This window comes from Dipteris shenzhenensis, chromosome 15 (assembly GCF_047967505.1).
Source record: "Dipteris shenzhenensis isolate YYH24624 ecotype China chromosome 15, Dip_SZ_1.0, whole genome shotgun sequence".
Classification (NCBI taxonomy): Eukaryota; Viridiplantae; Streptophyta; class Polypodiopsida; order Gleicheniales; family Dipteridaceae; genus Dipteris; species Dipteris shenzhenensis.
This window is the reverse complement of record NC_141610.1, coordinates 11535512-11547079: the sequence shown is the minus strand read 5'-3', so window position 1 is coordinate 11547079 and position 11568 is coordinate 11535512.

Genomic DNA, 11568 nt, shown 5'->3' with positions numbered 1-11568 from the left:
AGCTAATGCCTTACACCTTTATCCCCCCTCCCCATTTCTTTTATATTTGATTTAATCCATATTCTTTTATTTTCGGCGCATGCAATGAAATAGTCGTTGAACTGAATCACACTCCCTCACCTTTATGTCTACACTTTGCATGCCTTTGCCCCCTCGAGATTTGCACTTGATTTGTGTTGTGGTTAGAGAGAGAGTTTCAATCGAAGGATCCACGGAATTCATCTATCTTCTATCTTCCATTTCTATCTTCTATCTTCTATCTATCTATCTATTCTATTAAGGAGGGAGGATGGAGATCTCTGACCTTGCTGGGCTCCCTTTGCTGCAGACCGTAGTAGCAAGCTGCAAAGGCAAGGAGTAGGCAGAGGGTAGGGCACTGAGAGAAGGAGGGTGGTGGAGCTGAAGGAGATGAAGCGTGGTGGAGGGTGGTGGAGGTGCAGGAGATGGAGCTCGAGCACGTGTCTCCTCCCTCCTCCCTCCTAATAATAGAATAATAGAAGAGAAGATAGAAGAGCTGAAGGTCGAGCAGGTCAAGCTTCGCAGGAGATGGCTTGGCGATGGCGACGGCGGAGCGTAGGAGACACGGAGCCCAACCTAGGAGACACGGAGCCCAGCGATCACGGAGCTGCAGGTTGGCAAAGGAGCAAGCTGGAGACGAAGAAAGAGCTGCAGGAAAAGCGAGACGAAGAAAGAGCTGCAGGTTGGCGAAGAAGCGAGACGACGACGGAGGGAGCTACAGGTTGGCAAAGGAGCGAGCTGGAGAGAAGCAGAGGTCGAGCGAGGGAAGTTTGAAAAGGCAACGACGGCGATGCCTTCAATGCGCGGCGGGCGATCACCTTCAATGCGACGGCGTTGCGTTGCGACGGCGTGAAGGTGATGAAGGTGAAGATGAAGGTGAAGGTCCCTCCTCCTCCCGCCACGTGCCTCTCCCTCCTCCCGCCACGTGCCTCTCCCTCCTCCCTCCTCCCTCCTTAATAGAATAGATAGAAGCTAACTCGTCAGCAGGCGTAAAGTCGGGCTCCCTAGATTTCACTCATCGACTTTTGAGCCTATGCTTGCCAGCTAGCAGCCCCAAGGGAGAGAATCAACGAGGCAAAGGTGGAAGTAGAATTGGCTCATCGACACCCCGCCCTGCAAGTCCCGTATACACACCCACACTCCATCACATCGTCCGTCGCCAAGGCCCGCCCTGCCAGTTCCGTTTACACACCCTCGTTGCTAACCCGCGTCGCCATCGTTGCTGCCTCTCGTGCCCTCGCCACACCTTGCCACGCTTTCTCCGTTACGTCTTCTTCGCCATGCCGCGCTTGGCGAAGCCGTCCTTTCCTCTGCGCTGCGCCGTTGCAGACTTTAGCAATTGCTAAGGTTCTTCAGGCTAGCCAAGGTTTAGGTTGGCTAGGTTAGTGGATTGGGTTAGGTTAGGTTTGACTAAGCTAAGGTTCTGCACGACGTTAGCCAGGGTTTAGGTTGGCTAGGTTAGTGGATTAGGTTAGGTTAGGTTAGGTTTGGTTAGTCAAGTAGGTCTAGTTAGTTTGGGTTGGTTTGGGTTAGTGAGGTTAAGCTAGCTAGGGTTAGTCCAAGTGGTGGTTAGGTTAGATTAAACTAGTTCAGCGTTCTAAGTGTCGTAGCAGTCCTAGGAGTCCTAGGTTCTTGTACTAACAATCCTAGGTGACTTAGGGATCCCCCCCCCCCTCCCAAAAAAAAAAAAAAAGTTTAAAAGTTAAAATTTCAACCTTTTCTTTGTCACGAGGACGTGAAATTTTGGCACTTTTGATTTGCGACTCCCATAATTTGCATGTGACTGCCTTGAGCCTCTGGGACACGAGGGTCCGGCCATGGGGCGGGACATGCGGAATTAAAATTCCTAGTGGGCCCTTGGAAATAGTGAACGTGCGCTCAGTTATTAGGCAACTAATTCCTAGGGCCAAAGTGTGCAACAGGGGGCCAAAAGAGTGGTGCAATTAAAAACTGCTATTTTTAGCACAGGACTGCACAAGGAACCCAGTGCTCTTATTGGCCAAATCAGTTTCAGAGGAGCCAGATCATCAATTTGGAGCTTGTAGAGCCTCCCAGGGAAATTCGTTTTTACCTAGGGGCTAGTTTCAGGTGATCCAGGGCCTGCCAGGGAAATTCGTTTTTACCCAGGGGCCAGTTCTAGGTGATCCACGGCTTGCCAGAGCAAATCGCAATTGATCCAGGAGCCTGTTGCAGGTGGCGATTTTTGCCAGGGTGTCTGTTCCAGTTTGCGATTTACTTTTGGGCTCTTCCAGGCTGTTCCAAGTGCCTACGATTGGTTCTAGGGCTGTTTCAGGAGTTCATGACTTGACCAAGCTGCTCTAGGTGAAATGCGACTTGCTTTCTCAGGCTTTCACGCTCTGCAGGAGATTTCGATTTGATTTTCTGGAGCTTTCTGGGTGTTGTGACTAGTTTCGGTAACTTTCCAGGCGTGGGTGTTCGCTTCTAAGTTGCTCTTGGGGCTATGCCAGAGCAAAATCAGTTTATCTCCATAGGATCTTGGTTTTCTAGCCAGGGTGACCTTTCTTCTGTGGATTCCAGGTAGAAGAAGGCTTGTCTTTGCTTGCTTTTGCCGTTCCCAGGTTGGTTGCTGGCTAGTTATTGCATTTGGGTTTCTTTCCTCACAAAGAAGGGTTGATTTATGCTGCTGGGCAGTGGCCAGGGAGGCTATAGATTGAAGCAACTCATTGGGAAGTGTTTGGTTGTTTGATTGCACCAGAGTTCAGCTATTGAGGGCTTTGTCTTGCAGTTGTTCAATCGTGTTTGGCTGGTTGGGCACTTGGATGTGTGATTGCAGGAGTGGTTCAGACAGTGGATGCTATTGGGGTCTCTGTTGCATACTTTGATTGGCTGAGGATATAGGATTGTCTAGTGATTGGATGCTGTTCACCGTTTGAAGTTGAGCAGGGAATTATAGGGTGGGCTGGACGGGGGAGTCTGCGGGCGTTGGTTTGCCTGTGGTGTAGCGTCTCAGAGACCTTTGTAATCAGCCGCTTGGCTTCAAATGAATGTTAAATAAATACCGCAAGTGGTGCCAACGTTTGGGGCCAATCGGTGTCTTGTTTTTGAGTAGGAGCGCTCTAGCTCCCTTGTGATTTGTTATGTGGTGCACATTTACTTGTCTATTTACTATGTATGCTGTATTTAAGTGGATCGCACCACCCTTTACGTTGTTGAGGCTGGTTTCATTGTCGGGATCCACCTAACTTCTTCAAGAGGGAAGCCTATGGTTGGCTTGGTGCAAGTTCAGTGAAGAAGACAGCATACTATTCAGTAAATATGTCACACAAGGAGAGATCTATGAGCCTTATTAAGGAGGAAGAGCAGATGTCTCAGTCTCTTGGTGGTGACCAAGATGTAGGAGAGGAGGCCCGGCATGTTGCAGAGCATCAGGATGATCAGACGGATGTGGAACTATTCAAGGCACAGATGCAGAGTTTCACGAGTGTTTTCACGCAGTTCACACAAGATCCTCACTTCCAGAAGATGATGAACTCAGAGGTGCAGCCAAAGAAAAGGAAGCCTAATGATGGGGATAGGGATGTTGAAGCTAACAAGTGACCACATGTCACTTTTCAGGATCAGCCCTCTTAAATCCCCTATGGTCAGCAGTAGCAGTCTAACACGATTCCGGGACCGACTCAAGGTAATAATTTTCAGTCCATGGTTTCCGGACAGCAATGAGTTTTGGCAAACCCGGTTTAGCCAGGTTATTTTGGTGGTGGTTCAGTGTTTCAGGCTATGGTCAAGCCACAGGCCCAATTTTCGAGTATGCCTACTAATCAAACAGTTGGGTTTCAGCCTAGTTTACAGCCCATGGGACAGCACATGATGTATGCCAATGTTGGAGTAGCCCCAGGGATGCAAACAAGTATGCCTAATGCAGCAACATGTAACCTTGCTTTGGGAAATATGCAAAATTCGGGTGCTGGTCTGAATAGTACACCTTTTCCTAATGCTGGTAGTGGGGGATAGAGTGAGTGCTGCTGTCCCTTTTGCCCAGGCACCTGTTTATGACAATTTGGCATATCGAGGGAAGTTGAAGGACTTTAAAGAGGCAGGTGCAGCTGTGAAATTTGAGACATTTAGTGGGGTGCAGGACAAACTCAAGGCCTTGACCTTTTTGTAGCAGTTCGATGCAGCTTACACAGGAGGGAATTTCACAGAGTCATCTAAGATACGCTGGGCTACTAGTTTTCTAAAGGGGAATGCACTTCAGTGGTGGACCACGATGCTTATGCAAAACACTGCACCAAACACGTGGGTAGGTTTCAAGTAGGTGTTTTCAGCTACGTGGCTTACCACGACTTTTGAAGTAGATATCATGACTGCTTGACATGAGCTGAATTCCATTAATTGCCACAATTTAGAGGAGTATAACAGCAAGTTTTGGGCGGCTTTGTTGCCTATTAGCTCCTACTGGATTGTTCCTTTCACTGAGTTGGTTGGGAAATATTGTTGCAGGCTGCCTAGGGAGTTGAGAGACTATTGCACGAAGACTCAAGTCTCCAATATGTCTCAGCTTATCGAGAATGCTAGCACGGCATATGCTTTGATGTAGGGGAGGACTTCTAGGTTCAAAGGTGGACAGAAGCAGGAATCTAAGAATGGATCTTGTGGGGATAAGTATGATATTTCGAAAAGCTAATCGTCAAAAGGATGAACGTAATCATTTGTCTCCAAAAAGAATGACGCGCTTTATATGAAGCTGGCAAATGTTTTATTTGCAAGGAGGAGGGACATCGGTCTAGAGATTGTCCCAACTGTAAGAGGAAGGAGCCGGGTAGTCACACGGATGAGCCATGGAATGTTCCGAAGGGCAAAAGTTCCTAATTCCACAACGGCGTATTTACGGCTAGTTTTGTATAGCGCGGTATACAGGTACTTGTAAAAAGAATTTTGTATGGCAGAGTCTGCCACTCTTTTTGGCATCCGATTCTGGATGATGTATATGGTTTGCAGGATGGTGTTTCCCTGCTACTTTTGGATGCTCTTTTGTCATGAGGTTTCGACAAAATGAGATTGCTATTTTTGTCATGAGGTTTCGACAAAAAATAAGACTGCTATTTTTGCCATGAGGTTTTGGTAAAATATGCATGTTATTCTTGTCATGAGGATTCGACAAGATGGGAATGCTCTTTTTTGTCATGTGGTTTCGACAAAAAGAGAATGGATTCCCCTAGACCTTGGTTTCGGATGCGCAATTCCTGGAATTGGTCTATGTCATGCATTGTTGGCCGCGATGTACTAATCAAACAGTTGGGTTTCAGCCTAGTTTACAGCCCATGGGACAGCACATGATGTATGCCAATGTTGGAGTAGCCCCAGGGATGCAAACAAGTATGCCTAATGCAGCAACATGTAACCTTGCTTTGGGAAATATGCAAAATTCGGGTGCTGGTCTGAATAGTACACCTTTTCCTAATGCTGGTAGTGGGGGATAGAGTGAGTGCTGCTGTCCCTTTTGCCCAGGCACCTGTTTATGACAATTTGGCATATCGAGGGAAGTTGAAGGACTTTAAAGAGGCAGGTGCAGCTGTGAAATTTGAGACATTTAGTGGGGTGCAGGACAAACTCAAGGCCTTGACCTTTTTGCAGCAGTTCGATGCAGCTTACACAGGAGGGAATTTCACAGAGTCATCTAAGATACGCTGGGCTACTAGTTTTCTAAAGGGGAATGCACTTCAGTGGTGGACCACGATGCTTATGCAAAACACTGCACCAAACACGTGGGTAGGTTTCAAGTAGGTGTTTTCAGCTACGTGGCTTACCACGACTTTTGAAGTAGATATCATGACTGCTTGGCATGAGCTGAATTCCATTAATTGCCACAATTTAGAGGAGTATAACAGCAAGTTTTGGGCGGCTTTGTTGCCTATTAGCTCCTACTGGATTGTTCCTTTCACTGAGTTGGTTGGGAAATATTGTTGCAGGCTGCCTAGGGAGTTGAGAGACTATTGCACGAAGACTCAAGTCTCCAATATGTCTCAGCTTATCGAGAATGCTAGCACAGCATATGCTTTGATGTAGGGGAGGACTTCTAGGTTCAAAGGTGGACAGAAGCAGGAATCTAAGAATGGATCTTGTGGGGATAAGTATGATATTTCGAAAAGCTAATCGTCAAAAGGATGAACGTAATCATTTGTCTCCAAAAAGAATGACGCGCTTTATATGAAGCTGGCAAATGTTTTATTTGCAAGGAGGAGGGACATCGGTCTAGAGATTGTCCCAACTGTAAGAGGAAGGAGCCGGGTAGTCACACGGATGAGCCATGGAATGTTCCGAAGGGCAAAAGTTCCTAATTCCACAACGGCGTATTTACGGCTAGTTTTGTATAGCGCGGTATACAGGTACTTGTAAAAAGAATTTTGTATGGCAGAGTCTGCCACTCTTTTTGGCATCCGATTCTGGATGATGTATATGGTTTGCAGGATGGTGTTTCCCTGCTACTTTTGGATGCTCTTTTGTCATGAGGTTTCGACAAAATGAGATTGCTATTTTTGTCATGAGGTTTCGACAAAAAATAAGACTGCTATTTTTGCCATGAGGTTTTGGTAAAATATGCATGTTATTCTTGTCATGAGGATTCGACAAGATGGGAATGCTCTTTTTTGTCATGTGGTTTCGACAAAAAGAGAATGGATTCCCCTAGACCTTGGTTCCGGATGCGCAATTCCTGGAATTGGTCTATGTCATGCATTGTTGGCCGCGATGTACGTGGTGTACTAGTCACCATGGGTATACTGGTTGCTTGATTTGCAATGCTATACAGATTTGTTATCTGCAGCTCTACAAATCGTATATGCATTATTGGTGATCTGTTGGCTATCCACGCAGATTTGGATTTGATATCTTAGGTACTTCAGATGTTCATGATGTACCACTAGTGTGGGTCTGAAGAGATGGCCATAGGTAGGTAAAGCATGCATGAACTATCCTTGGGAAATATAGTCTGAGTATCTATGTGCATGCATTAAGTGTTTACATATGCTCATGATGTACCATTGGTAGTGGGTCCTGAGTGCATGTATACATGTATGTGAAATGTTTGCTTGTCTTTTGCCTCACAAACATTTAGTGTTCACTTGGTTTTCTTTTGTAGGCAATCGAGGACATTTGCCTTCTTTCAAGAGGGGGGTATGTCACGAGGACATGAAATTTTGGGACTTTTGATTTGCGACTCCCGTAATTTGCGCGTGACTGCCTTGAGCCTCTGGGACACGAGGGTCCGGCCATGGGACAGGATCGGGAAATTAAAATTCCTAGTAGGTCCTTGGAAATAGTGAACTTGCGCTCAATTACTAGGGAATTAATTCCTAGGGCCAAAGTGTGCGGCCAAAGTGTGCAACAGGGGGGCCAAAAGAGGGTGCAATTAAAAACTGTTATTTTTAGCACAGGACTATAAAAGAGGCCCAATGCTCTTATTTTGAGTTCAGTTGGCCAAATCAGTTTTAGAGGAGCTAGATCATCAGTTTGGAGCTTCTAGAGCCTGCTAGGGAAATTCGTTTTTACCTAGGGGCCAATTTTAGCCAGGGCCGGCTAGGGCAATTCGTTTTTACCCAGGGGCCAGTTCCAAGTGATCCAGGGCCTGCTGCCAGGGCAAATCGCAATTGATCTAGGAGCCTGTTGCAGGTGGCGATTTCTGCCAGGGTGTCTGTTCTAGTTTGCGATTTGCTTTTGGGCTCTTCCAGGCTGTTCTAGGTGCCTGCGATTGGTTCTAGGGCTGTTTCAGGAGTTCATGACTTGACCAGGCTGCTCCAGGTGAAATGTGACTTGCCTTTTCAGGCTTTCACGCTCTGCAAGAGATTTCGATCTAATTTTCTGGAGCTTTCTAGGTGTTGTGACTGGTTTTGGTAACTTTCTAGGCGTGGGTGTTCACTTCTAAGCTCTTGGGGTTGTGTCAGAGCAGAATCAGCTTATCTCCACAGGATCTTGGTTTTCTAGCTAGGGTGACCTTTCTTATGTGGATTCCAAGTAGAAGAAGGCTTGTCTTTGCCTACTTTTGCCGTTCCTAGGTTGGTTGCTAGCTAGTTATTGCGTTTGGGTTTCTTTCCTCACGAAGAAGGGTTGATTTATGGGCAGTGGCTAGGGAGGCTATAGATTGAAGCAACTCGTTGGGAAGTGTTTGGTTGTTTGATTGCACCAGAGTTCAGCTATTGAGGGCTTTGTCTTGCAGTTGTTCAGTCGTGTTTGGCTAGTTGGACACTTGGATGTGCGATTGCAGGAGTGGTTCAGACAGTGGATGCTATTGGGGTCTCTGTTGCATACTTTGGTTGGCTGAGGATATAGGATTGTCTAGTGATTGGATGTTGTTCACCGTTTGAAGTTGAGAAGGGAATTATAGGGTGGGCTGGATGGGGAGTCTGCAGGTGTTGGTTTGCTTGTGGTGCAGCTTTCGATAGACCTTTGTAATCAGCCGATTGGCTTCAAATGAATGTTAAATAATTACCGCAAGGGGCGCCAATGTTTAGGGCCAATCGGTGTCTTGTTTCTAAGTAGAAGCGCTCTAGTTCCCTTGTGATTTGTTCTGTGGTGCATATTTACTTGTCTATTTACTGTGTATGTTGTATTTAAGTGGATCCTACCACCCTTTACATTGTTGAGGCTGGTTTCAGCCCCGTTTGGAGTCATTTTGGCTCTATTTTGAAGCCTCTTCATTGATCTTCCTCTCGAGTTCAGTGTCACAAGAAACGTTTCGTCTATTTCACCGTTTCGTGGTTTTGACAGGTTTTGTTTCATTTCGTTTCATCTTGTCAGATAAAACGAATAGGTTTTGAAATGATAATATATATATTCAACGATAGTGGCTACTAAGATATGTTATACTCAAGCTTAGAGTTAACAAAAAGGAATATAAGTCAAGACACCCAAAAAGGATATTTAAAACGCCAACAGATTCTTCAAATTTATTTCAAGCTTTCAATCTTGGTTCTCAAGCTTTCAACTTCAGATAAATTAATCTTTAAGGATTGAAAAGCACATGTATTATAGAATCTAGATATATGAAGATTGAATCATTGAAAAAACAAGAAAAAATTTGTTTGAAACAATATTTCAGGATTTGGGTGAAACAGCGTTTTGTGCAGAGCGTAGACAGGACAAAACGCGTTTTCATGTGACTATGCTCGAGTTCTCCATTGGCATTTATCGTGGTTCTACATGCTATATCAAGTGCTCATTATAGTAGGGTTTTGTTGTCCTGTGGCAGTCACCATGTCACCCAAGTGTGCCCCTCGAGATTCGTTGGATGATAGTGATGAGGCTTCTCAGCATGAGCAATTGCCTTCTACAGTTGGTGCATCCACTGGTGGTACAGAGGTCCCTACAACTCAGCCTCTATCTCGAGAAGTGCATGCAGTGCAGAAACAGTTTTTGGATACCCTTGGTCCTATGCTCCAGGGTGCTTTCCACCAGACGGGACAGGCCAGCAGCTTACCACGGCCATGGCTATGCAGGGTTGCCCAGATGGGGCAACAGCTCGAGCAGCAGATCGGCCAAGCTATGTAGGACTAGAATTTCGCCCCCAAAATTTCACACCATCGCTGTCCAAAAAGTACAGCAAACAACAACTAGTAATCAATCCGGTAGGAGATAGGGGTGGTCCTGGACAATGCTTTCTGGCTGCCATGAATTTTCATCCTCATAGAGTCCCCGCCACTTGATAAGATACTCTACGAAGGCCTTGTTTCGGAGTACATGGTCTCTAAAATCCACAATGCGCTCCGGAACATAGAGGATGTGGCCCTCTTCATCCATAGGTGGCAACTCAGGCATGTGGTTTCAGCAAAGACACATGGAAAACATCATGGATCTTGGAGGTACTGGGTAGCTCCAACTGATATGCTACCGCCCCAACCTTGCGGATGATCCTGTAAGGACCATAATACCTGTGAGCAAGCTTTTGTTGGTATTACCTTTCAGCGAGGCATAACGGTTCTTATGGAGATGCAAATGCACATAATCTCCCTCTTTGAAAGACAAATATCTCATGCGTTGATCCGCATATTTCTTATGCTTGGCTTGGGCATCCTGCATATTCTTTTTTGCCAACTATAGAAGGGCATCCATCCTCTCCAAGTCATTCTGTGCTTGCTGATTTTTCACAGCCATGTCAACAATTGAAGAAGGCATCCCGACCTTGCATCTGTACATTGCCTCAAACGGGTGCATGCCAATGGAGAGATACTGGGTACTGTTGTAGCAAAATTCAGAAATTGCCAACCATTTATCCCAAGACTTCTGAGTATCATGACAAAAGTGCCTCAAATATTCCTCCATCCATCTGTTCACCCTTTCCAACTGTCCACCAGTCTCAAGATGGTAAGCAGTGCTAGGTGTGAGTAAAGTACCCACTGCTGTAAATATCTCCTACCAAAAGTGACCCATAAATTTTGCATCTCTGTCACTGACAATTTCTAAAGGGAAACCATGATGCTTAAAGACATGCTCAATGAATTGCCAAGCAACCTGTGATGTTGAATACCGGGTCTTAGTGGGTATGAAATGGGCCTGTTTTGTCATTCTATCCACCACAACAAAGATGCTGTCCCATCCCCTCTCTGTAGAAGGAAATCCTGTGATGAATTCCATTGCTATATGCATCCATTTTCCCTCTGGAATGGTTATGGTTGCAAGAGACCTGCAGGTAATTTGTTGGCAAGCATTCAGCCATGTATTTAACATTATCTCTCCACATGCCTTCCCAAGTAAAGCTCTGCTTGATTCTTTCATATGTTTCAGTGATACCCGCATGTCCAACCATGGGAGAGGAGTGCACTTCTTGTAAAACCAACTGGCGGCATATGGAGTCTGGCACTAAATAAATCTTGTCTTAGCACCACAACAGCCCATTATGCAATTTGAAATCCGGATGACCCTGACTAGAAGGCTTCTACAAATCTGAAAATATGGGAGCTGCCTTAGACTTCTGCATATACTCTTCCTGAATGCCATAAATCCGCTCCTGATACATGGTAGAGATAGCAAACAAATTGCAAGCCCACATCTTGGACAAGGCATCTACAACCACATTTTCCTTCCCTTTTTTGTACTCAATGTCAAAGTCATAGGATTGGACTGCATCCAACCACCTCTTCTACTTATATGACAAATTTGACTGGGTGAGGAAAAATCTGAGTGTCCTATGATCTGTTTTCACCTTAATTTTACTTCCGTACAAATAGTGGTGCCATTTCATGAAAGCATGCAAGAATAGCAAGCATCTCCTAATCATAAACATGGTAATTGAGTTCTTTGGCATCAAACTTCCTGCTTTCAAAGGCTATTACCCCGTGTTTCTGCCTCAGAACAGCCCCCAATCCTTTGCCATTGGCATCTGCCTCCACAATGAAAGGACGCGAAAAATCAGGGCATACCAAGATAGGTGCATGAGTGAGAGCAAATTTCAGGTCTTCAAAGCTGCGTTGTGCTTCCTTTGACCACCAAAAAGCATCCTTCTTCAAGAGGTCAGTAAGAGGAGCTGCCCTCTTGGCAAATTTGCAAATAAAGCGCCTATAGAAGGAAGCAAGACCTAAAAATCCTCTCAACTAGGTG